The following is a 26,857-nucleotide window of genomic DNA, read 5'->3' on the forward strand; positions in this document are numbered from 1 at the left end:
CTTAGATGCCCTTTCAATATTAACAAGACCAAACAATAGTGTTAAGCAAGAAATTGCATTCAGTGGCTGTAACTGAGGCTGTAGACATTTTGTAGCCAGTACACATACGGCTTGTTTCCTGTGTGTGCCTTCCAGTGTTTCTTGGTCGTCTCCTCTAACAGAGAGCAGTGAACAGAGAGTGACGGCTCTGCCGAAGCACGGAACGAGAGACGCAGGAGAGGCGAGAGATGCAGGAAAGTGGATGAAGAACTACTGGGGTTGAAGTAAACCAAAACTATCGGGTTAATATGAGGGGGCTTCTGCTGAACCGAGGTGAGCTCTAACAGCTCTAACAGGTGAAGTCCAAATCTGGACCGTGAGGCAGCTGGTACTATCCGCACCCTGTCTAGGGTTCTTGGCTTGTGCTTGGCTTGGGATGAGCCTCTACCTGAAATATATGAGGCAGTGTGAGATGTGAGTGGTTGCTAGATATCACTACTCAGCTCCCTCCTACCGATCTCACCCCTCTTATTCCTTTTACCTGTTTTACCTCCCTTTTGCCCCTCATCACTGTTTTCTCTTAGCCCTCTGCCCTTGCTGTTGCCAGTTTAGAAGTAGGGGGTTGTTCAAGGTGAAGGTGAAGGTGACCTGATGGTATGGTGAAGGTGGACTAGCCAAAGGACTAGTGAACTCAACCTAAGAGTGTAACTATAATTATCATCTGCGAAGTGTTTCGCAAAGTTGTCCCAGGAGGATAGCTTAGCGGCAACGTGCTCGCCTTGGAAACAAGAGGACATGAAGCAACACAGTTTCGATCTCTTGGTCCGTGCTTAGAAATCTCTGGGTATTAAGCGCATTATAAATACGCAACTAAGTCATATTCCTGTAACAGCGTGTTTGGGTGTGAAGTCTACGCGGGGAGAAGTAACCCTAATTAAAACTGAAGGCCACACACTGCATAAATGGCTCATGTGGGAATGCTGCCTAGAAGAACTTGGCAGAAACATTGTGGAGAGAATTATGACCTGAGAAATAAAAGGCCAAAGGGTGGTGGAAAAAAGTAGAAAGCACATGGGAAAATGACAACGAACACTAAAAAGGAAACAGTTCTTGAAGGAACTAGAGAAAATAGCAAACAAAATCACATGCTATTTTCTCCTGGTAGAATAATTGGTGATACATAACAATATGGGGTCCGATCGTGCCAATGGTGGTGAAAAGGACAAATCTGAGTCCCTTATCATGTATAATAATTCTCTCCTTGAACTCTGTTATTCCCTACAAAGTGCACAAAGACGCAGCCTATACATGGGGCTGAATGAATTTCAGAACACGGGTTGACCAACAAAGTTGGCAGCAGTGCCCTTGACTTGAGGATTTACAACCAGGACAGTCATCTTCCGCAAGGCTATGAAAGTCCCCATAGTTAGTGCGGGAGGTGAATGACTCAATGCAATTATCGAGAGAGTTAATCCAGATTGAAGAAATTAAACAACTAAACTCGACATTACAATTTACCACTAAAATATTGTTGAAATTATGTGGACGACTCCATGAGTGTCAACAGGATAACAGGTCTACTTTGATGGAATTCAGTGATAAAATCAACCATCAGCATAGTGTTAGTTCTGCAAAGCTCGAGTCTTTAGGACAGGCGATTGAGGACCAGGAGAAGCAGCCGTGGATGATGGGGGAACATTCACAGATATGTATGACAGAGTTAAACATTGACTCATTTGTGAGTGAAATATCAACGGCCAAGTTAACCAGGAAGCAATGACACATAGCAGCCAGTAAGAAATAGTGCTGTATATCTTCACCCGGAAGTAGCGGAACAAACGCAAGTTTCAAATAAAATAAATAAGAAACCAAATAAGAAGCTAAAGCGGTGTAGATTAAGATAGCAGAAGAATGCAGGAATGTTGACTAGTGGGTTAATTCCACAACCTGAGGTAAACAAAAATGGTGTGTCAAAAGGAAAATCTGGTGAAGATTCCTCAGGGGTGGACTCTGAGGATCAATCCTCCGACGTAGAAATGAGTGCTCTTTCTGAGGAAGAATTCTTAGTAGAAGAGGTGAACATAATGAATATGGAACCACAGAACGTGGGAACGATGGATAAAGGGCAATCACCCTTGCATGTTAAATTCTTTCACAATCAGGAGAATCTTTCCAGACAAAGAGAACAAAAGAATAAACAGGTAAGATCTGTTAAATCTACCACAGTTAATGCCATTGCTCCATGTCTATGACACTCACAACTTTTACTTTGTAGATCCTATTAATGAAGAGGATGCGCCGTCATCATAGGTGCACTGCTATAGAACAGAGACTGTGACAGCAATGAGAGCACAACATCAACGCTTCCTGATTTTGGGGTACAATTTGAATGTCTCATAAACTTTGTCCATTCCATCAACAAATTTGAAAGGGGAAAAGTCTAATACAAATCTTCAGACAACAAATGGAACAATTATTTATCCCAAAGTTGATGATATCCACGTGTTTTTGAAGTGGATCACGAGTATGATAACTTGTGAAAATACAAAGGAGGCATGAGTACCTACAATTGGTACTTGGAACACACAAGACCTTGGCCATTGGATCACCAAGTGGGACTCTCATAAACTGTTGGTAAAGAAGGAAATCCTGCTACTCCAAGAAGCATGGCTTGTTAAACAAGTGTACATTGATGGATATAAGGTTTATCAGCAGTGTGCATGTAAGGGTGCCTCAGCCTAGTGGGGGTATTTTGGTGGGTGTGAAGAACAGCATTTTATCTAATAGTGCCTCCGATATGGTGCACCAACCTGATTGCAGTAAAAGTATTGCTGAAAACAGAGTCCCTAAAAAGTAGAACAATAATTATAAATGTGTGTAACTCCTGTGAAGGATCAGCGATCGAGGATATCATTGATGCAATGCATGCTTTGTCGACTGAGTGGATAACTGATGTGGATCAGGATCTGATTCTAATTACAGGGAATTTAAATGCAACATTTTTTGGGTGACCAGTTGGCGACAGCATTGGGAGTATTGAATAAACAGTGAGTGATGCAATCCGGGAAGTCCAATTCTAGGGATAAAAGCTGGGTTACTGCCTTTAAGGAGTGGGACTTACTTATGCTCAATGGTAGAACACTAGTAGATGTACCAGGCAAAAAAACATGGGTGATGGTAGCTCCACCTTTAATTATGTTTTTGTTGACCCTAACTCAGCAGCTATTTTTGGAAAGGTGATGGTTAGGCAATTAGAGTTCAGTGAACATGATAGGTTATTTATATCATATAATAGGTTTTTTATAAAGCGCTTAATACCCAGAGTATTCTAAGCACGGACCTGGGGTTCGAACCTGTGTTGCTCCGTGTTGTCTTACTTCGAAGGCGAGCATGTTGCCGCTGAGCTATCCTCCCGAGACATGAACTAATTACAGTCAGTTTGCCTAGTGTTGACAAAAGACCTGACATGGGGATGATTGAGGATGTCAATGTCATTGCAGTGAAAAATAGAATTGTATGGAACATGGGGAATATTAAGCGTATGAAGGTGCACGTCTGTAAGATCCATTACATTGAATTGCAAGTGATACAGAATATATCTGCCAAAGTCATTGGGCCTCATTCTGAGGCTGACGCAAAGGGATTACCAGCACCGGTAAGGACACCGGTGCCGGTAATCCCTTTGCGCCCTATTCCGAGGTCCCTTTGCAGGTCCCGCTAAGGTCGCCTGGTTTTAACAGGCGGCCTTAGCGGGATCCGCAAAGGGTCCAGGGAGCAAATAACGGCACCGCAAATTACGGTACCGTTATTTGCACCTTCCCCATTCCCATTGAGCCCTATGGGGGCTCAAATGGGAATGGGGAATGGTATTTTCAATGGAGACTTACCGGTCCCGCAAAGGTCCGACTAGACCGGTAAGTCCCCATTGAATAAGGACAGACTCGGTACCGTTATTGGAGACAGCCATGGCTACCTCCAATCTCAGAATGTGGCCCATTGAGTCCTGGATTACAAGTTTAACAGGAACATTTGGGGTACAGAAAGGTAATTATATATTTGCTGAAGGTGAGGGCGAAATCGAAAGATGTGATTGAGCGATCATAAGGAGAGAGCTTAAATGGGTGGCCAAGAGCCCCTTGGAGGGGCGAGAAAAACTGGAATGCTTGCATGGTATTAGGAATAGGTATAGGAACTGGTTAAGAAGAAGGAGGTTTCATAACCTAAACAAAGGGATAGCACAAAATGATACAAGTGTCAGTCTAGAAAAATGGATACCTCTACTGTGTGACCGCAAACGTATTTTGATGGCTGTGGGCCAACCGTCTCATGCACGATATGACAGAATATAGGTTTCCGAGTTTGCCAATGAACGGCCATTTTGATGTAACAAGAATCGCCATTTTGTTTTCTAACCATTGCTCATTGCTTTCTGTTCTTATTGCTTTGCAGTACATTTTCTGCTTACACTGCTCGACTGTAAAACATTGTTGTCTGCACATAAAAGGACAAGGCCACAAGGCCGAGAGGATAACAAGAGTTCATTGAAACACAATGTAGGCAGCGCCAGGAAGAATGCCCGGCTCCCTCCCGACTTTAGCCTTGAAGCAGAGCTGCAGGGCATTTAATCATTTCACAGCTGCCAGCCAGTCTCGTTATATGGTAGAATATGTTAGAATAAAGCAGCTAAAGGCTTGAATTATGCTCTTCTTACGGCCCCGCTTTGCCGAGCCCTGTTAGAGGGTGTCGGCTCCCAGGACACGAATAGCACCTCATAGATAGCAAGGTTTGGAATGCAATGCTTCCCCCGTTTGTAGCTCGATTCCAAGAACAGAAGCGCTGTTCAACAACTGAAAGATGCCTCCGCACTCACAAATTGCAAATTGTTACTAGAATAGATATTTGAAGGTGTCATAGCTGTCGAAAGTGTCCATCATCACACCAAGTTCAAAGAAACCCAATAAAGGGGGAACATGTCATAGCTGATTGTTTGATATGCATTTTGTATATATGTAACTGATGTACGTAATTCACTCTCTTGCGTCCCTCGAGGTCTAGAGATACACGTCACGGGGCGTGAGACCGAGTTGGCCAACTGAGACTTTTGCTTTGCAATAAACCCTAGCTTTGGGAATACAACCTCGTGTCTGGCATATCTATTATGTGTAGTAACTCGCCTTGTTTCCATAGACGTAAGGGACCCCTACGGGCCCCTTTCAAGATGGCGCCCGAATAGGGACCCTCCCCCACTTGTTCCATCGCATACGTTGTAATTGAGTAAGGCGGAGAACGGCAAGGACGGGACGATCGGGTCGGGATCAAGAGGTGTTCGGGGCACCCTGTAGAAGTGATGAAAGACTCCTTTGCAGATCTGCACACATCTGATCCCTGATCGATGTGCCTGGCTAGAGAACAAGGAGGCGAGGGTCCCGAAACGAGGCGGAAGCCAAGAAACACAGACACAATGTCATTTGGTGTGTCAGTATACAAACGACTTGATTTATCAGGTGAGTCATTCCCCGATTCAAAGTAATCCTGATATTGGTTGAGAGTTCACTTTGCAAAATCAAACGCCCTAGGTAAGGTTGATTAACCAGGGGGAAGGTTGAAACATGCCTGGGGTATTGTCCACCCTAGCAGTGTTTTTCCACTGTGGTAGACAATCTTTGGAAGATGGCCAAATTGTACCACCTGGGGGAACGCCGGCGTATGAGATGTATGTGAAATATGGAGTGGGTGCGATAATATTCTGTGAGACTTGGCATAGGCAAACCAGAAAGCAACAAGACCATCAGTGGCCGATTAATGGTAGTTTTGAGATAGCAAGAATATGTAACTTGGAAAGGGTGTTGATAAAAAAGAAAGCGCGTCCTGCAGCATTTGATACCATTAAAGACTGGTGAAGGGAAGCAATGCTCCAATTTAGAAGTAGAGCGAAGCATGCGTTCAGGCATAAATCGAAAGGTGAAGTAGCGGAAGAGAAAGAAGAGGAGGAGTGGACTGAGAGCCTAAGAAGGGAAGGTAGGCGTGACCAGTTGAATATAGAAAAAATATACCCACAACGAGAATTACACATAGCAAATGAATTGATAGAAAACATATTGACGCATACAAAACAAGGCCCAAGATCAGAAGTGAGGCCAGACACGTCAGTAACTATTGCCCAAACCCCGCCCGTAGTCCAAGCTCTCCCTGCGGTAGCTCAAGCCCTCCCACAGCCACAGACCGTGCACGTAACACTTCCTATTAGCCAACCAGGCCCACAACAGACACTCCCTGTTCCCATTGTCCCATCCGCACCTCCCGCCTCAGACACAGACACGGTACCATCCATTCCTCCCGGGGTTGAAGTTGAAACAACGGGGGCGAGAGGCGGGACTGAACAACGGGGATGCACAAGGGTAACTCACAGCGCGATCAGCAAAGAAAGGAAGGTGGAATTGCAACAGGGAGAAATATATATAGACGGGAATGATGAGACGGCAGCATTGGCTTTGATGTATGACTTCCGAAGAAGCAACGAAAGACAGGTAGTGTTGGAATGCATGGGTGAATATTTGGTGGAGCACTGGAAACAGTTAATTGGGAAATTACCACCACAGCGATTGTTAGATTTGAATACATTAGCACGCTGTAGGGAGAGGGATGAAGAAGTGAGAGAACATGTACATGGACTTTTTGAACTTAAAGATGAATTAGATATTGATTATGCCGAAATGTTTACTACACCTAGGTACAGGGGTAAGCATATCGGGAGACCTCGGAAGGGAATGCAGGGGTCACATAATGAACGGCAGCAGTTACCATCACCGGGGCAGAAGGAAATGGTGGACAAATTATCGTTGTTAAAACAGATGGTGGTGGACTTGAAAGCATGCGTATTGAAAACGCAGGTACTACTCCAGCAAGTAGTAGGACACAATAGAAGGAGAGGGAATGCATCAGGTTGCCGTAATTCGAATATGCATGGGGGAACAGTGGGACCAAATCAGTGTGCGTATTGTAAGGAGGAAGGACAAGGCGAGCGCAATGTCCGCATCTGCAGAATAGAAATGGGTCTGGTCAGAGGAGACAGCATAGAGGACACCAAGGAATGTCATGATCTCTGCTTCCAAAAGGTCAGGGTTTTCCCAACTCCCTTGGAAGCAGATCCATAACCCAGGTTCCGAGTGCCAACCAGTCCCAATTGGGACCTTTTGGACCCAGTCCTGGCGCCAGTGGCACCAGGCTCATAAATATGCCCAGTCCCAGGGCTGGAAGCGCCTGGCTCATAATGCTTGGGTGGACTTACCTGCAGCAGACCATGCTGCTTACTTGCCTGCCAGTTGAGCCTCTGATTCTCTTCTGTTTGGAACTACTTTTCCTGTTGGGTGGGGCAGGAGCCACTCCCTAGATTCAGAACACTGGAACTCTTCTGGAAAGCAGGAACTCTTTTCTTACCTAGGCGTGGCTGTGGAAGGAGACACCTAAGCACTACAGGAGGCTATTTAAACCACACCCGATGGATGAATCTTGCTTTGCGTTATTCTGCATCCTCTGCAGCAGAACGCTCATCGTGTCTTCTGCATCTGATCCTGGGCCTAAGGAAAAAGGCTTACCATCCTGAATCCAGTCTTCAGCAACACCTATAAAGACAAGAAAGAACAGGTTAGCATTACGGTCTTCAGTGACAGCTCTTCACTTACCTGGTCCATCGGCTGTCACCAACGCCTCGCGCTGCATTCCGGCATCTGAAAGACAAAGGCTTACCAACTCTTGGCACGCTCCGGAGGCCTTCGGCGCTGCATCCCGCATCTGAAAGACAAAACAAGGTGCGTTTAAAGACATTGGGGAACTTTAATACTCACATGCCAGTACTCCTTTCCACATCTAATTCCGGCACCCTGCAGCCGCTCCGAACTTGTACCTGCAAAATAAAAAGACAGTTAGAGCGCATCGTGAAGCAGGCAACAAGCGCTTACTTACGTGCTTCCAGGCGCTTCTATTCATCACACGGGCTCCATCTTCAACTCACTTCAGCCCGTCATCCGCCATCGCCGGAACCCTGCAAAACAAGAGACATCATTACTAAAGACTTTAAAGACATTAGAATTACTCGAAACTTACCGTTCATGCAGTAAACGACGGACAGCAGTCCTCTGAAGTCAAGAGGCCTGCTCCCCTTATCCAGTGAAGAAACTGGTTACAGCACCCTGCCCCGACGCAGATGGAGAGCACAGCGTTCACTTACCTAAGGTGAGAGCATTAACCTTTGGGGTTCTACAGGAGAAGAGAAAGGGAAGAAGAGAGAGACATTCAATAACCCAGTTCCTTAATCCCATATTTTCTATCTGCAGACATCTTACCCTTCGAGTCAGACATACAGTGCACAGAGGTCCAGCCCAAAGAGCCAGCTGTGTGTTACACATCACCTTTGAAGATACGGTATACGCCCAGTCAAGACCGGAGCCTCTACGGGAATCAGGTGAGCGTTACAGAACGCAAAGCCTACCACAAAACTCCCGTCCAGGCGCTATGGAAACCTCGGATACCGACCAGCTAGCCCAGTTACTTGGGGAACTAAGGGCAGAAGTGCATGCAGCCCGTCAGGAAACTAACGCTCTAAGAAGGGAACTGATTATTTCCAAGGAGCGAACAGATGATCTCGCCAGACAATTGCTACAGTCACATGCCGGACAGACCCCGTTACCCGCATCTGGGGGAAATCTTCCTTCTACATCCTCTATGAATCCAGTGCAGATCAACCTACCTGGGAATGTACCTCTGGCTCCGCCCGAACGATTTTCTGGTGACCCAAAGAGGTTTGCAGTATTTATCAATCAGTGCCGGTTGCATTTCTTATGCCGGCCAGCAGCCTTTCCAACTGATCAAGCTAAAGTAGCTTTTGTGCTTTCGTACCTTAGTGGCAATGCGGCATACTGGTCGATCCCTCTAGTAAATCAAGATGATCCGGTCCTCCATGATTTTCAAGCTTTTCAGCTCAGTATGGAAAAACTGTTTGCAAGACATTCACAGGGGCAGGCCTTGGACAATGAGCTTCTTTCGTTGCGACAAGGTAATCAAGACCTTTTGGCTTATATTGCGTCTTTCAACAGACTGATAGTGGAAACTCAATGGCCTGAGGACAAAAGGATTACGCTGTTTTATAGAGGTCTACGTGGAGAGCTCAAAGATGTGTTAGCCCAAGTAGTGAATCCCCCACAAGATTGTTCGGACTATATAGACTTAGTCGTTCAAATAGATCACAGACTGCAGAACAGGAAGGCCGATCGTTCCAAGTTTGATGCTCGAGTATTTTCCAAACCGCCAACTCCTTCCAAAGGAGTAGACTCCGGGGAACCCATGCAAATAGGGGGTCTGAAAGGTCCTCTAACACAAAAGGAGCGGGAAAGGAGAAAACAGTTGCAATTATGCCTCTATTGCGGAAACTCAGGGCACTTTCTTCGAGACTGTCTGGTGAAACCTGCCAAGAAGGCAGTAGGAGCTGCAGTTACCAAAGTTACAAACTCTGAGCAGGGAAACGACCTCGCCCGACAAGAATAGAGGTCCTCTTGCCGAGCGTGAAAACCAGTTCCGTGACCTCGCATTTCGTGATACCTATGGTCCTCATTAGCCCTGATAATCCGGATCGATTACATGCAATTGAAGCTTACGTCGACAGCGGTGCCATCGGCAATTATGTGGATCATGAAATGGTTTTGAGGATGAATCTAACTCTTTGTCCCAAGGCTGTAAAGGACGTCATTACTACGGTGGATGGTACAGAGATAGCCTCCGGGCCAGTAACGCATACCACTCAAGAGGTGACGCTAGTAAGTCAAGATGGACACCATGAGAAGATCGTGTTCGATGTGATCAAGGCCCCTCAGTTTCAGATTATTCTAGGAATACCTTGGTTAGAGAAACACAATCCTCTGATCGATTGGCGAGCAAGAACGGTCCAGTTTCCAGAATGTGTCTCTACTTGTCACCCTCCACCTGGTGTTGCAGTGGCAGCAATTTCTTCAGAGACTCCCCAGTTACCTCCCGAATACCTAGAATACCAAGATGTTTTCCGGAAGGATCAGGCTAACTCTCTACCTCCTCATAGGTCTTATGACTGCCAGATAGACCTGATACCTGGATCTACTCCTCCTTGTACTAGAATTTATGCCCTCACCGAGCCTGAGAACCTTCACCTTCGACAATACCTGGATCAATACCTGGCAAATGGGTTTATTCGTCCTTCCAAGTCCCCTGCTTCTTCAGCTTTGTTCTTCGTTCCAAAAAAGGAAGGAGACCTTAGAACTTGTATAGATTATCGCTCCCTGAACCAGATCACCATTAAGAATAGATATCCGTTACCTTTGATCCCTGAACTCCTGGACCAAGTCAGAAAAGCATGCATATATACAAAGCTGGATCTTAGAGGAGCTTACCACTTGGTACGAGTAAAAGAGGGCGATGAATGGAAGACGGCCTTCCGCACCAAGTATGGGCTATTTGAATATCAGGTCATGCCCTTCGGACTTTGCAATGCCCCGGCCGCCTTTCAATATTTTATGAACGATGTCCTCAGAGAGCTCATAGATATGTGTGTTGTTGTTTACATTGACGACATCCTCGTTTATTCTTCATCGGAATCTGAACATCGGAAACACGTGAAAATTGTCCTCGAAAGATTGCGTCAACACAAACTTTTCGCTAAGTTGGAAAAATGTGTTTTCAACGTGACTGAAGTTGAATTCTTGGGATTCATATTATCACCTGGCGGAGTGCGTATGGATTCAAAGAAGGTCGATGCAGTTCTCAAATGGCCATCACCATCCTCCGTAAAAGGTGTGCAAAGCATGTTAGGCTTCGCTAACTTTTACCGCAGGTTTATCCCCGAATTCTCTCGAATAGTCCAGCCCATCACTGCCTTGTTAAAGAAAAACAAACGTTTTGAATGGTCTACCGAGGCGGAACAAGCTTTCCAGGATTTGAAGACTAAATTTATCTCTGCACCAATCTTAAAACACCCTGCCCCGAACTCCCCTACATCGTGGAAACTGATGCTTCAAGCCTTGCCATGGGGGCAGTTCTATCACAAAAGGACCCGGTAACCAATCAGTTGCATCCCGTGGCATTTTGGTCCCGCAAATTCTCGCCTCCTGAAATCAATTACACGATTACTGACAAGGAACTTCTGGCTATCAAGTCTGCCTTTAAGGCTTGGCGGCATTATCTGCTGGGGGCCCGACACACCGTTACTGTGATTACGGATCACCGAAACCTGCAATATTTGAAAACCGCAAAAGCCCAATCCTCTAGACAACTCCGTTGGGCATTATTCTTTGCCGAGTTTGACTTCATAATTACCTATCGACCTGGTACAAAGAACGGTAAAGCTGATGCCCTTTCTCGGATGGGAGTGGAAGAACACTTGATCAACCCTAAACCTGTACCAATCATTCCCGAACAAAGAATTCTGGGTGTAATCGCCACAGAATCCATAGAGGAAGTTAAGGATAAAGCCAGGCAACTTGTAACTCCAGCAGACATACAGAATTGGCATCTGCAGGGAAAGGACTTTGCAGTAAAGGACAACTTATTGTATTTCCAAGAACGATTATACCTACCCAGCACAGATTTACAGAAAAAAGTAATCTCTTGTTATCACGATTCTTTCATGGAAGGACATCCCGGTATGGCCAAGACCTCAGAAAAGATCAAGCGCTACTTCTGGTGGCCGTCTTGGAAAAAAGATATCAGAGACTTTATAATGTCCTGTGGAGTATGCGCCCAAAACAAGAGTCAAAAGGAAAGACCAGCAGGCCTCTTACGCCCTATTGACATCCCACCTCGCCCTTGGCATACGCTTTCTATGGACTTCATCACCGATCTACCTCCATGCTCCGGATACAATACGATTCTAGTAATCGTGGACTTATTCTCCAAGATGGCGCATTTCCTTCCGCTCAAAGGCTTGCCAACAGCAGCAACTCTGGCCCGAGAATTTCTCGAAAACATCGTCCGACTGCACGGTTTTCCTTCGGTTCTAATTTCGGATCGAGGTAGTCAATTTATTTCTCATTTTTGGCGAAGTTGCTGTCGGTCGGCTCAAATTGATGTGAGACTATCGACCAGTCACCACCCTCAGACCTACGGACAAACCGAGAGGACCAATCAAACTCTGGAACAGTCTTTACGCTGCATGCTGCAACGAACTGAAAAAACTTGGAAAGACATCCTTTGGATAGCCGAATATGCCTACAATAACTCTGTCCATTCGGGAACTGGGAAAACCCCGTTTTTTCTTTTGTACGGCAGTCACCCTCGAACCTCGGAGTTGGATCCCCTCCAAGATCTTGAAACACCAGCAGTAGACTACCTGCATTCTACAATCACCCAAGCCTTTAAGGAAGCTGTTTCTCACCTTCAAAGGGCTAAAGAACAATACAAGAAAGGAGCAGATCAACATCGGAAGGAAGCCCCTCAATATCAAGTAGGGGATCAAGTCTGGTTATCCACCAAATATCTACCTCTAAAAGGGCCACGCACATTCAACCCAAGATACCTTGGTCCCTATTCCATCACTACCATAGTAAACCCAGTAGCGGTCAAGTTGGACTTGCCCCAGCACATGAAGATACATCCGGTCTTCCACGTCTCTCTATTAAAACCCGTGCAACCTCAAACCCGACTAACTAAATCTCCAAAACCTATCCTAGTTGATGGAGAACTCGAGTTTGAAGTCAAAAGCATTCTGGACTCCAAGATCTCCAAATCTAAACTATTTTACCTAATTGACTGGAAAGGCTACGGCCCCCAAGAGAGATCCTGGGAACCTGCTGAATATGTCCATGCTCCTCGCCTAATCAAAATATTTCACTGAACATTTCCTGACAAGCCAAAACCCCCGGAGAAGCCCGGTTTGGGAGGGGCCTTGAGGGGGGGTACTGTCATGATCTCTGCTTCCAAAAGGTCAGGGTTTTCCCAACTCCCTTGGAAGCAGATCCATAACCCAGGTTCTGAGTGCCAACCAGTCCCAATTGGGATCTTTTGGACCCAGTCCTGGTGCCAGTGGCACCAGGCTCATAAATATGCCCAGTCCCAGCGCTGGAAGCGCCGAGCTCATAATGCTTGGGTGGACTTACCTGCAGCAGACCATGCTGCTTAATTGCCTGCCAGTTGAGCCTCTGATTCTCTTCTGTTTGGAACTACTTTTCCTGTTGGGTGGGGCAGGAGCCACTCCCTAGATTCAGAACACTGGAACTCTTCTGGAAAGCAGGAACTCTTTTCTTACCTAGGCGTGGCTGTGGAAGGAGACACCTAAGCACTACAGGAGGCTATTTAAACCACACCCGGTGGATGAATCTTGCTTTGCGTTATTCTGCATCCTCTGCAGCAGAATGCTCATCGTGTCTTCTGCATCTGATCCTGGGCCTAAGGAAAAAGGCTTACCATCCTGAATCCAGTCTTCAGCAACACCTATAAAGACAAGAAAGAACAGGTTAGCATTACGGTCTTCAGTGACAGCTCTTCACTTACCTGGTCCATCGGCTGTCACCAACGCCTCGCGCTGCATTCCGGCATCTGAAAGACAAAGGCTTACCTACTCTTCGTGCGCTCCGGAGGTCTTCACACTGCATTCCGGCATCTGAAAGACAAAAGCTTACCAACTCTTCGCACGCTCCGGAGGCCTTCGGCGCTGCATCCCGCATCTGAAAGACAAAACAAGGTGCGTTTAAAGACATTTAATACTCACGTGCCAGTACTCCTTTCCATATCTAACCCAGTGGGTATTCCGGCACCCTGCAGCCGCTCCGAACTTGTACCTGCAAAATAAAAAGACAGTTAGAGCGCATCGTGAAGCAGGCAACAAGCGCTTACTTACGTGCTTCCAGGCGCTTCTATTCATCACACGGGCTCCATCTTCAACTCACTTCAGCCCGTCATCCGCCATCGCCGGAACCCTGCAAAACAAGAGACATCATTACTAAAGACTTTAAAGACATTAGAATTACTCGAAACTTACCGTTCGTGCAGTAAACGACGGACAGCAGTCCTCTGAAGTCAAGAGGCCTGCTCCCCTTATCCAGTGAAGAAACTGGTTACAGCACCCTGCCCCGAGGCAGATGGAGAGCACAGCGTTCACTTACCTAAGGTGAGAGCGTTAACCTTTGGGGTTCTACAGGAGAAGAGAAAGGGAAGAAGAGAGAGACATTCAATAACCCAGTTCCTTAATCCCATATTTTCTATCTGCAGACATCTTACCCTTCGAGTCAGACATACAGTGCACAGAGGTCCAGCCCAAAGAGCCAGCCGTGTGTTACACATCACCTTTGAAGATACGGTATACGCCCAGTCAAGACCGGCGCCTCTACGGGAATCAGGTGAGCGTTACAAGGAGCGAATGGACCAAATAGGAATAGTATGCAGCAGCACCACAATAATGGAGGTAATCAAAACCAAGCCCAAAACCAAAATGCCCCTAACCAGAGTCAGGGACAGCAAAAAAAAACATTTTGGAAACCAGAGTGGGGGAAATAGAGGAAAGAGTGGGAATGTTTTCAATACACAGCCAAACACGTATTACAGTAACAGCAATGATTACACATCGGACAATGTGTTATTTCCCCAATAGGACAGCCCAGGACAGGGGTCGGAACCAGTGTCTATTTCTGTGAATCAGAGAGGACCCTACGTAGAAATGAGAAATGGGAATGAGGAGCACCGCTTTCTTGTAGATACAGGAGCGCAAAAGTGTTCAATAGACCACCACTTGGTTCTGGATATACCACTGTCAGGGCAAAAGAATGTTTCTGTAGGGTTCGCAGGTACACCAGTCATAAACCCAGTGTCCCAACCAGTCCCAGTTACTATAGGACCATTCACTGAACATTGTCCTTTCCTTTTAACAGATAATTGTGTGGAGAACCTGTTGGGATTAAATTTGTTGAAAAAATTAGGTTCCGTTATACATTGCACGGCAGACAGGGTGTTCCTAACGATTTGGCCACAAGATGCCCCTGTGTCAGAATTTGTGTCTGAAACTTTACCAGGAGAACTAAGTAAAGTGCCAACCTGTATATGGGCAATGCATGACAACGATGTAGGATGCTTGAAAATAGAGCCAGTAAAGATCATTTTGAAAGAAGGTGTTACCATACCGCGAATTCCCCAATACAGAATTTTGGCTGAAGGTGAGAAAGGATTGAAGAGTATTGTTACAGATTTGGTGAAATTAGGGGTAATTGAAGAAATTACAGGCAGTACATGCAACAGCCCGATTCTTCCAGTTTATAAAAAAGGAGGCAATGAAGTACCATACTGTTTTATAATTGATTTGCGTGCATTAAACAAGGTAGTAGATCCACAATTTCCTTTAGTGCCGGATGTCACTACAATATTGATAATGATACCTGTTTCAGCAGAATATTTTAGTGTAGTTGATCTGAAAAATGCGTTCTTCAGCATTCCAGTGGACAAGGCAAGCAGATATTTGTTCGCGTTCACATTAGGAGGACGATCATTTACAGTCACGCGGATTCCGCAAGGTTACACGGAAAGTCAGAGTATTTACAGTAGAGCATTAAAAGAGCAGTCAGACATGCTAGACTTACCAGTGGGTTGCGTACTCTTGCAATACATAGACGATCTATTGTTAGCTGCTGACACAGAGGAGATTTGTAAAGAAAGCACTGTATTACTACTGTCACACCTAGCGGCACATGGCCATAAAGCTAGTTTGAAGAAATTTCAATATAATCGAAAGGAGGTGGCCTATTTGGGCTACCTACTTTCGAAAGAAGGGAGAAGGCTAACGCCAGGACGCATAGAAAGTATTTTTTGTATGCCTATTCCAAAGACACAGAAAGGAGTCAGAGCCATAATAGGCATGGCTTCATATTGCCGACAATGGATTGGTAATTTTGCATTAATTGTGAAACCGATGGTGAATTTGACTAGAAAGGATGCGGTTATGCCTTTACAGTGGGATGAGGAATGTCAGAAAGCATTTGATCAATTGAAAACTGCATTATGTTCGGCTCCAGTTTTGGGCACGCCAAATTATGAGAAGGTTTTTAGACTGTTTGTGTGTGAAAGTGAAGGATGTGCATTGGCGGTTTTGACACAGGAACAAGGTGGAAGAAATAGGCCACAGACTATTTTTCTTCTGCGCTGGACCCTGTTGCACGCGCACTACCACGATGTTTGAGATCTGTCACGGCGGCTGCTGCGTCAGTGAAACAAACGGAAGGGATGGTATTAGGGCATACTTTCATTCTGATGGTGCCACATGCCATAGACGTTCTATTGAATAGGACACAGACGCAACACCTCACCTTTGCTAGATTGACAAAATATGAGATTATCTTGTTTGCGCCCCATATCCAAATTATGAGGTGTAGCACTTTGAATCCTGCAGAATTAATGCCACTACCCACAAAGGAAATTGGGGAGAATGAATCACCCCTCCACGATTGCTTAATGGTCACTGAGGAAGAAACCAAGGGGAGAGTTGATTTAAGTGATACCCCACAGAAAGAGCCAGATGGAGAGTTATTTTGTGACGGCTCATGTTTTAAATTACCTGACGGCACAACAACTGCCGCATATGCTATCACTAGCCTAGAGAGTGTTGTAGAAAGCAAAAGAATCCCCTACAATTCGGCACAAGCCGCAGAGATAATAGGATTAACCAGAGCCTGCGAGATTTCTGAAAATTTGATTGTGAATATATATACTGATAGTCAGTATCCTTTTGGGGTGGTTCATAACTTTGGTCGACTCTGGCTGAGAGGGGGTTTTTGACATCACATGGTGCCAGAATTCAACATGGCCCTTTGATTGTACGATTGCTGTCTGCAGTCACACTTCCAAAACGCCTGGCAATAGTGAAATGCGAGGCACACAAAAAAGTAACATGCAAAGTAGGAGAGGGAAACGCGTTTGCAGACAGAAATGCGAAACAAACTGACACTGATTTAAATACCAAAATGATGACGGTTCAGACTGAGGAAGTACCCTGTATGATAGAAAATGGAGTTGCCACTGTCAAAGAAATGCAGGCCGAAGCTACGGCCGATGAAATACAAGGGTGCGCATAGGGCTCCGCTGAGTTAGATCTGGAAGGTTGTTGGGTGGACAAGGGAACTAGAAACTGGATGTTGCCAAATTCCTATGTGAATGCAATGGTCACAATGGCCCACAGCCCTACCCACATCTGTGCGAAAAAGATAATACAGCACCTATCTACAGTATGGCAGAATGTAAACATAAAGAAGAATGCAGAGAGGTTGGTGCAGAACTGTATCACTTGTTTACAACACAATGTAGGCAACGGAACAGTGACTCCAATAGGCAGTTTTGTCCCGCCCTCTATGCCGTTTGAGGTGATCCATTTTGATTTCATAGAGATGGAGAGATGCCAAAACCTAAAATATGTCTTAGTGGTGATCTGTGCATTCAGTAAGTGGGTGGAGGCATATCCCTTAAAGGACTGCACAGAAATGAGCACAGCAAAAGTAATGCTTAAAGAATATTTTTCCCGTTTTGGCTTGCCCCATGTCTTATGGTCCGATAATGGCCCGCATTTTGTGGGTGCAGAAGTGTTACAGATATGTGCGGGTCTTCAGATCGATAAGAGATTCCATAGTTCAAGGCATCCGAGTTCGGCCGGTCTTGTGGAGAGGCACAACGGGATTCTCAAGTCAAAGATCAGTAAAATATGTGCAGGAAGCAAGTTGAGTTGGGTGGATGCACCCAACACCAATAGCGCTGTTATGCATGCGAACGTCTGTACAGGCTAAAACTGGGCTCTCCCCGTACGAAATCGTAATGGGGAGGCCGGCAAATGTTTGGTGTGCACCTCAACCAAAACGACTTAGAGAGGTAGAACATCCTGTGCTTAGTACTTATTGTGGCCTTTTAATGCAGAAATTGCGTTTGATTCATCAGCAGGTGCAGGAGGCATTACCAGTGAGATACACCGGTCCGGATCACGCGCTGGAGCCAGGAGACTGGGTGCTGCTTAAAAATTTTGAAAGAAAGTCATCATTAGCACCCAGGTGGCGCGGCTCCTATCAAGTACTCTTGGCAACGCAGACGGCGATACGGGTGGATGGACGGAAGTCGTGGATCCATGCAACCCATGCCAAAAAGATTCCAACTTCACTGAAAGACTTGCCTGACCCAGACGACCGGAAAGAGACAGCGGTCCCAGAAATGGAAGAAACTGTTGCCAGTAAGCAGCCACCAAATCTGCCCAAACGAGAAGTGAAACTCAAAACAAAGCCTGAGCCGATTGCCAAAAAGGGGGAAGGGCAAAGAGTGCCCCAACGTTGCCCAGCAGAATCAACATCACTGTTGGCCGCCACAAAATCTGTAATGCAAATACCAGCAGAAACGAAACGTGTACCCCTTTGGCGCCCACCAGCACTTGCCAGCACGCCAAAGACCGAATCTGCATCACTGGCGTGGCGCACACCAGCACCTGCAGTAGTGCCACAGGCTCACTTTGAGCCTGAATCTGGAAGTGCACCGGCACTGTGCACGGATCACACGATACCAGGAGTGAGGCGATACAATTTGGGGCCTCGAAAGACAAAGTGATCCACAGTTCTTTGGCGTTTTATATCAACCTCTGGTTCTGCTCATGGACGGAGAAGGAACTAGAGGTGTAGAGGAGAGAAGTGTGAGAATTGTGCAAGTCGGAAAATTCAAGACTCGCGGCTCCTCGGTGCAATCATAAAAAGTACATGTGTCTGGAACCAGAGCGGACAAACTGGGTGCACATGGTACTAAGGCAATAAGATAACTGATCAAAGGTCCTCTGAGCAGTATGAGAAAGGACAAGTGATCTTGCCTAAAAATAAATAAGCAAATCCAGGCTATGAAGGACTGGCAGAACTGAACTGTGACAAGCCAATTCCGTTGAACTTATTGACATCAGAGCAAGTGCAACGAAGAGAGATATCCTCGACGAACTGTAATAAGGAAGAAGAAGGACGATGAGAAACATGTTGGGACCGGTTTCAGCCTCCTCCTGCAGCACTGCTGAGAATGAGTCAATTATAAAGACTGTAAGCTTACGAAAAACGCATGGTAAAAAGAATTGTATGCTGTCACTGACAATAATTATGTGCTTTATGAGCGTGGTAGCACCAATAACGACAGCCCTAATATTATGGTATGTGGAATTGATACACCCATTAGAAATATTTTAACAATAGTTAATATATCCACTACTGAAAGCCTGGTTCAGGTGATTATTTATACTCTGCCCCCAATGGAAGAAAGACACAGGGAAGGTTTTGGGAATAACACCTTGTTATTAATTATGAACATGACACATGCAATTCTGAAGAAAACTAATTGCTGGGTATGTGCCCATTTACGGCAGCATGCTGGGAAGGGGATAGGTTGTTATGTACAGCCATTACCATTAAGTTCTGGATGTAGTGCATCTTTAAGTGCAATGTTCCATGGGAAATGGAATGAGAGTAGTACGGATCAATTAGACAGAACCAACATGAATGAGTTTGAGGAAATAATAATGAAGCCTATGGGTTGTTCCATATTCCATAAAGCACAAGTAATGGCCCCAGAGCCCACGAGGAAAAGTATGTGAAAGATAACACGACAAAATAGACGAGATAGATTGTCCCCACCAGAAAAAACATCTGTAATGACATTTCGGGTAAGAACAGATGGGGACAAAGATGCAATCCCCCCATCTTACACGGTGAATTATAGCCCAAGAACTGTCCCTTTTTGTCTAAAAAAGAAAGGCTCCTTTTCAGTCGGAACATATACTGGATGCATGAATACAGTGGTATTGAAATGGGAAATAGAACCAATATATGTGGGAGATCCAGTTTATTTTATATGTGGAGAGAAAGCATATCCTTGGTTGCCCAGAAACTGGGGAGGTACATATTACCTAGGTCTACTGTTCCCAGGAGTATTCCCCTTACAAACAGCAGACATGGCCAGACTATCGAGAGCTAGAGTCAAAAGGACTAGCGAGGGTGTTTTGATAGCAACTGATGCAGCAAAATCATTCATTCCATTCTTGGGGCAGATAGTGAACTCCTATAATATAAGGCAGCTGTCCAGAATACTAAAAAATACCATAAACAACAGATATACTATTTAACATAACGTTGGAAGAAAGAGGAATCAGGTTAATGATGCTGCAAAATAGAATGGCTCTCGATGTGATCCTGGTTGATCGTGGGGGAATTTGCAAAATAGTGGGATCAGCGTGTTGTGGATATGTAGATGACTATTCCCCTACGATCTTTGAAGCGATAAAGAAAATGCATGTCCTGAGTTCCGAACTCCCTACTGGAGCAGGAAGCTGGGGAATAGGGTCTTGATTTTGGGGAATACTGCGTTCTTAGGAATGGAAGTTGATTTCAATATTGGTAGTGGTGTTTGGAATATTCATAACGTGCTGTTGTTGCATACACTGCCTACCAATAGTTTGCGCTGAGGTAACTGAGGGATGTACGAAGGGATGTATACATATGATGACAAGAAAAAAAACAAACTCATGGTCGAGCTGAGCAAGACACAAATGAGATAAAAACAGTAAAAGAATTGATGGCTATAGATATTGATGAAGATGATGATGTTTACGACAGCATGCAAAATTCAGACATAAGTACTTCAGACTTATCATCATTAGAGGAGGTTTCAATAAATAGATGAGACGTTTGGCATACGGCCAAAGGAGGGTTTGTCAGTCTAGAAAAATGGATACCTCTACTGTGTGACTGCAAACGTATTTTGATGGCCGTGGGCCAACCGTCTCATGCACGATATGACGGAATATAGGTTTCCGAGTTTGCAAATGAACGGCCATTTTGAGGTAACAAGAATCGCCATTTTGTTTTCTAATCATTGTTCATTGCTTTCTGTTCTTATTGCTTCGCAGTACTTTTTCTGCTTACACTGCTCGACTGTAAAACATTGTTGTCTGCACGTAAAAGGACAAGGCCGCAGGGCCGCTAGGATAACAAGAATTTGTTGAAACACAACGTAGGCAGCGTCAGGAAGAATGCCTGGCTCCCTCCCGACTGTAGCCTTGAATCAGAGCTGCAGGGCATTTAATCATTTCACAGCTGCTAGCCAGTTTCGTTATATGGTAGAATATGTTAGAATAAAGCAGCTAAAGGCTTGAATTATGCACTTCTTACGGCCCCCCTTTGCTGAGCTCCGTTAGAGCGTGTCGGCTCCCAGGACACGAATAGCACCTCATAGATAGCAAGGTCTGGAATGCAATGCTTCCGCCGTATGTAGCTCGCTTCCAAGAACAGAAGCGCTGTGTTCTGATAAACAACTGAAAGATGCCTCTGCACTCACAAATTGCAAATTGTTACTAGAATAGATATTTGAAGGTGTCATAGCTGTCGAAAGTGTCCATCATCACGCCAAGTTCAAAGAAACCCAATAAAGGGGGGTGTTAAACATGTCATAGCTGATTGTTTCATATGCATTTTGTATATATGTAACTGATGTACGTAATTCACTCTCTTGCGTCCCTTGAGGTCTAGAGATACACGTCGCGGGGCCTGAGACTGAGTTGGCCAACTGAGACTTTTGCTTTGCAATAAACCCTAGCTTTGGGAATACAACCTTGTGTCTGGCGTATCTATCGTGTGTGGTGACTAGCCTTGTTTCCATAGATGTAAGGGACCCCTAGGGGCCCCTTTCACAAGTACTTGCCCAAGGGTATACTAGACCGATTGCAAAACTTGAATGTATACAAAGGTGAGAAACCACATAAGTTAATTAACCCGGTACAAGCAAGTGAGTGGGTGACATTTGTCACTAAACAGTTTGATACAGGTGAAGTCTGTAAAATGCCTATGGGTGCATCAAAAACTAGAGGCAGAGCCTTGTGTATGATGTGGAAGTACTATTTGGGTTTATACAAAAAATGAAAGTTGTCATGGGCACCTGACCTGGCTATGGGGTCATACAATTGGACCCGACCCTAGACCATGGGCACTTGTGTTGGAATCACTAATAGAAAAGGTAGTCACGACGAAGAGCGTTCCTTGCTCCTGGAGTACCTCGCTGCTGATACTGGCTTTAAGGCAGGTACAGAAGGAGCCAGGTAATTACTAGCTATGGTCAATGCTGGATGTCACTTGGAAAATGTTTTCCATGGTATAATTGAAGACCTTACAGAAATGGGTGAACAGCCACAATATTTTGGATGACATGCAATCAGGTTTCAGGGAGGGGAGCTCTACAATCCGTAATTTATTATTGAATGACTAACTGAAGGGGACAGCTAGAGATAAAGGAAATCCAGTGCTGTACGCAACATTCAATGATTTTTGTGCCCAGTTGACACAATGAATTTGATTAAATTGTGGGTAAAAATTGCAGCAACGGGTGGCCTGAAGAGTTATTGACCTTGGTTATGAGATTGCATGCCAATACTAGTGTAAATGTGAGGTTGGACAATGGCGGAGCCTTCTCAGCCCAGATAGTACCCTGTAGAGAGGTAAAGCAGGGATGTGTGTTGGCTCCACTACTGTTAAACCTATACCTACTTGATTTTCCAGGAATCTTAAGAGGCATACCAAATTGCCCGCTGAGGGGGGGAGATATCAGTAGCATATTATATGCAGATGATACTGTTTTACTAGGCCACACCTGCAGAGGAATTAATAGCTTAATATACAGTGGAAAATGAACTCCAAATAAATCTGGAGAAAACTGAGGCAATGCAGTTTCATAATAGGTTGGTACCTTGTCTTATCCTTTGGCTTTGTGGGGAGATATTGGAATATGTGGCAATTTATAACTATATGGGAGTAAACATTGAAGGGAAGGTGGGATATGAGTGTTTGGTAAAAAGAAAAGAAAAGAAGGGTCCTACTGCTCTCGGTATTATTTGCTAAATTCCGTCGACTACATGGACAGTAACTTCGCCCATCCATGCTGTATGGGCTTGAGGCACTCTCTGGCATGGATTGTAAGTGGTTGAATGTTGTGGAGTGGAGTTTTCGAGAAACATTTTAACCTGCCTCCCTGCGTATCCATTTCTGTAATGAGGCTTGCAATGGAACTGCAGTCTCTAGAAGGACACGTAGTTGAGAAGAGGATTATCTATATTTTAAGATACTGAAAGAACCCAGGTGCACTGTACATAGGGTTGTGAGCCCTTTAATAGCCCAAATAAGAGCAGTAAATAAAGGTAAAAATCTGGTTGAAAGCTATTTGCACGAAGAACTTTGAATTTCTCTATTGGACTCTATAAAGAGCCGGATATTATGAAAACAGTGGGGCTCATTACAAGTTTGGAGGTAGACTTGACGGTAAAACCGGCAAAGATACCTCCAAACTTGCAAGAAAGTCTGACACCCGCAAATGGGCAATTATCTGGTATTCTGGCCGGCCGGACCCGGTAGTTGCCCTTCGCGGGTGCCGGAATCGGGTGATCCTCATTCCCATATGAGCCCCATAGGGCTCAATGGAAATGAGGATGCCTGTTGCACTGGCACGGTTCGAAATGGTGCCTGTGCTCGCGGGTGCCTTTCTTTCCACCAGGTGAGACCTGGCGGAATGAAAGGCACCCGCGAGCACAACTCAGAGTTTGCCGGTCCGGATACAACGGTACCAGCAAGCTTACCGGTACCGTTGTATCTGGACCGGCTAGCTCGTAATGAGGCCAAGGGCCTTTTTACAAGAAATGCTGAAATACACAATGCACTTTTCAGAACATGGACTGTAGTTGCTGTTCAATTAAGAATTGAGAGTGTTTAGGATTTTTTTTTTTTTATAAAGAAAACATATTTACTAATGTGCGCTTTGGTATTGGTATGTTTCTTTTTACTAATATGTGTATGAATAGGAAATTATTCGTTGGATTTGTATTCCCTGTGTTTGTATCTGTTTGATAAAGTGTGGTTATGATGATATTATTGTATATTTAATAGTGATGTACATTTTATGTGAAAAATGTGTTTGAAACTAAATCACATTAAATTATATATGAATTAATCAATTAACTAACTAATTAATTAATTCATTAATTAGACGGATATTGTAGAAAGCAAATCGGAGAAAACTGGGCTCCAGGACTGAACACTCCTGTGCTGAGCTTGATATTTGGTCTGCTGGATGGATCGTTCTGTGCAAGATCACAGGTGGGAAGAGGTGAACCCAACATCTATTGTAGGGAAAATATTAGGAGATCCTGGCTACCTTGCAGCAAGAACGTTTCATTGGATCTTGAGACTACAGAGATTTAAACGCTGAATGCATTGTTTCAAGGTGTATTTACTTTAATATTCATAAAGTAGGCATATAGTCTAAAGGGTGGTCAGTTTTTTGTGTACTGTCTAGCAACCATGTAGCTTCAATGTCAGAGATTTGCTTGTGTTTTTCAGGTAGGTGTTTCGTTTGCCAAAGCCTTTTATGTAGTACAGATTGTCATAAAATAGATGTTTGCTTGAGATTGGTATGCGGGATAATTGATGAACACTCTTGATGCAGACTGGGCAGACTATTAGCTGTGCTACAACACGATGTGCCGCTTTCAGCAAGGGTCAGGGTGTTGGCAGGGATGCTCCTCCAGTTGTGAGAGACCCGAGGATTGACTTGCCTTCCTGAAGTCACTGGGCCTCATTAGGACCCAGGCGGTAAGGGATTTACGCCGGCGTAAACATTGCCGACCCTTACCGCCTGAGTACGAGTTCCCTTAGCGCCATGGCGGATCTAACACCTGCTTTTAGCAGGCGTTAAAATCCATGGCGCTAAGGGACCTTGTTGTTAATTATGCCACCGTAATTTACGGTGGCGTAATTAACGCCTTCCCCACTCCCATTATGCCCTATGGGGCAAAAATGGGAATGGGGAAGGGTAAATGGGGATTGGGGACTTACCGCCCCGCCAAGGTCGGAATGGGGCGGTAAGTCCGCCAACCACCATGGCGGAGTTGGCAGCTTAGCGCCATGGACCATGGTGCTAATAGCGCCATGGTCCTCCGCCAAGGTCCTAATGAGGGCCACTGTGTGCTAGGAAGAACTTGATGTTGCACAACAATGGTAGTTGGTGCAAACCTGCGATATTTTGGAGACGTTGGGCCTCATTACGACCCAGGCGCTAATGGGTTAACGGCGCTGTAAAAGGCTGCGGCGCTGTTAATCTATTAGCGCCTAATTACGAGGTCCCTTGGCGGGACCCGACCTTAACGGCTGGTGTAGACCAGCCGTTAAAGTAGGGACCCGCAAAGGGACCTTGGTGCTAATTACGGTGCCGCAATTTGCGGCACCGTACTTAGCTCCTTCCCTATTCCCATTGAGCCCTATGGGGCAAAAATGGGAATGAGGAAGGGGGAATTACTGCCCCGCCAACCTTGTAATGGGGTGGTAATTCCCCCTTTCTCCATGGCGGAGTCGGTAACTTACCGGCATGGACCATGGTGCTAATAGCACCATGGTTTTCCGCCAGGGTCGTAATGAGGCCCTTTGTGTTTGAAAGAGTGGTTGCAGATGATAGTGAGGGCTAAACAGTTAGCGTTTAGGGCTATCCTCAGCTTGAACTTAAACCCTGTTTGAAAGAGTGCTCAGGGGTCAGTATTCTGGGGAGCGTGATTGTGTTTTTTATTTGGTTGAATTTGAGACATGAGTTGATCCTCCATGACTGGGTGAAGCAACGTCTCTGTGCTATTGGGTGATTGTTCTTTGGCTATTTAGGTGTTCCTCTCCATCCTACTGCTCTCTTGCAATTTGGATCGGATAGTCTGCAGGAATATGTTCACCCTCTGTCTCTTAATGGTGGCAATCCTCCTGTAGGCAGACCTGCCTGTTAGGAGAGAGAGGAAGTGAGAGAGGGAAAGAGAGAGCTGGTGCAGGGTAGAGAGAGAGAAGGAGCAGGGTGGAGGGTAGAGAGAGAGAGAGAGAGGGGGCAGGTGTGGAGGGGGAGAGAGAGAGAGTAAGTGAGAGAGAGAAAGCGAGAGGGGCGAGAGGGGGTGCAGGGGAGAGAGAGAAGGAGCAGGGGAGAGGGGAGAGAGAGAGGGGCAGGGGTGGAGGGGGGAGAGAGAGAGAGAGAGTAAGTGAGAGAGAGAAAGCGAGAGGGGGTGCAGGGGGAGAGAGAGAAGGAGCAGGGTAGAGGGGAGAGAGAGAGGGGCAGGGGTGGAGGGGGGAGAGAGAGAGAGAGAGTAAGTGAGAGAGAGAAAGCGAGAGGGGGTGCAGGGGAGAGAGAGAGAAGGAGCACTGTAGAGGGGAGAGCAAGAGGGCAGGGGTGGAGGAGGGAGAGAGAGAGAGAGAGAGAAAGTGAGAGAGAGAAAGCGAGAGGGGGTGCAGGGGAGAGAGAGAAAAGGAGCAGGGTAAAGGGGGAGAGAGAGAGAGAGGGCAGGGGTGGAGTGGAGAGAGAGAGAGAGAGAGAAAGCGAGAGGGGGTGCAGTCAAGAGAGAAGGAGCAGGGTAGAGGGGGGAGAGAGTGAGAGAGGGCAGGGGTGGAGGGGGGAGAAAGAGAGAGAGTAAGTGAGAGAGAGAAAGCAATAGGGGGTGCAGGGGAGAGAGAGAAGAAGCGGGGTAGAGGGGAGATGGGCAGAGAGAGCAGGGGTGGAGGGCAAGAGGGCAAGAGAGAAAGAAAGCACGTGAAAAGAGGGGAGCGATAGAGAGGAGGGGAGGGAGAGAGAGAGAACGGGTGGGTGGAGGGAGAGAGAGAGAGCACGGGTGGATGAAGAGAGAGAGAGAGAGCAGGAGTGGAGGGGGAGAGGTAGAGAGAGAGAAAGAGAGAGAGAGAGAGAGAGAGAGAGAGAGAAAGAGAGAGAGAGAGAGAGGGGGGGGGGTGGGGAGGAGAGAGCGCGAGAGAGAGAGCGAGAACGGGAAAGCAGGGTGAAACCTAGCTAGAAGTTGTGAAAGAAAAAGTTCAGAATTACTTGA

Source organism: Ambystoma mexicanum, chromosome 6q (genome assembly GCF_040938575.1).
Source record: "Ambystoma mexicanum isolate Mex_15411 chromosome 6q, UKY_AmexF1_1, whole genome shotgun sequence".
NCBI lineage: Eukaryota > Metazoa > Chordata > Amphibia > Caudata > Ambystomatidae > Ambystoma > Ambystoma mexicanum.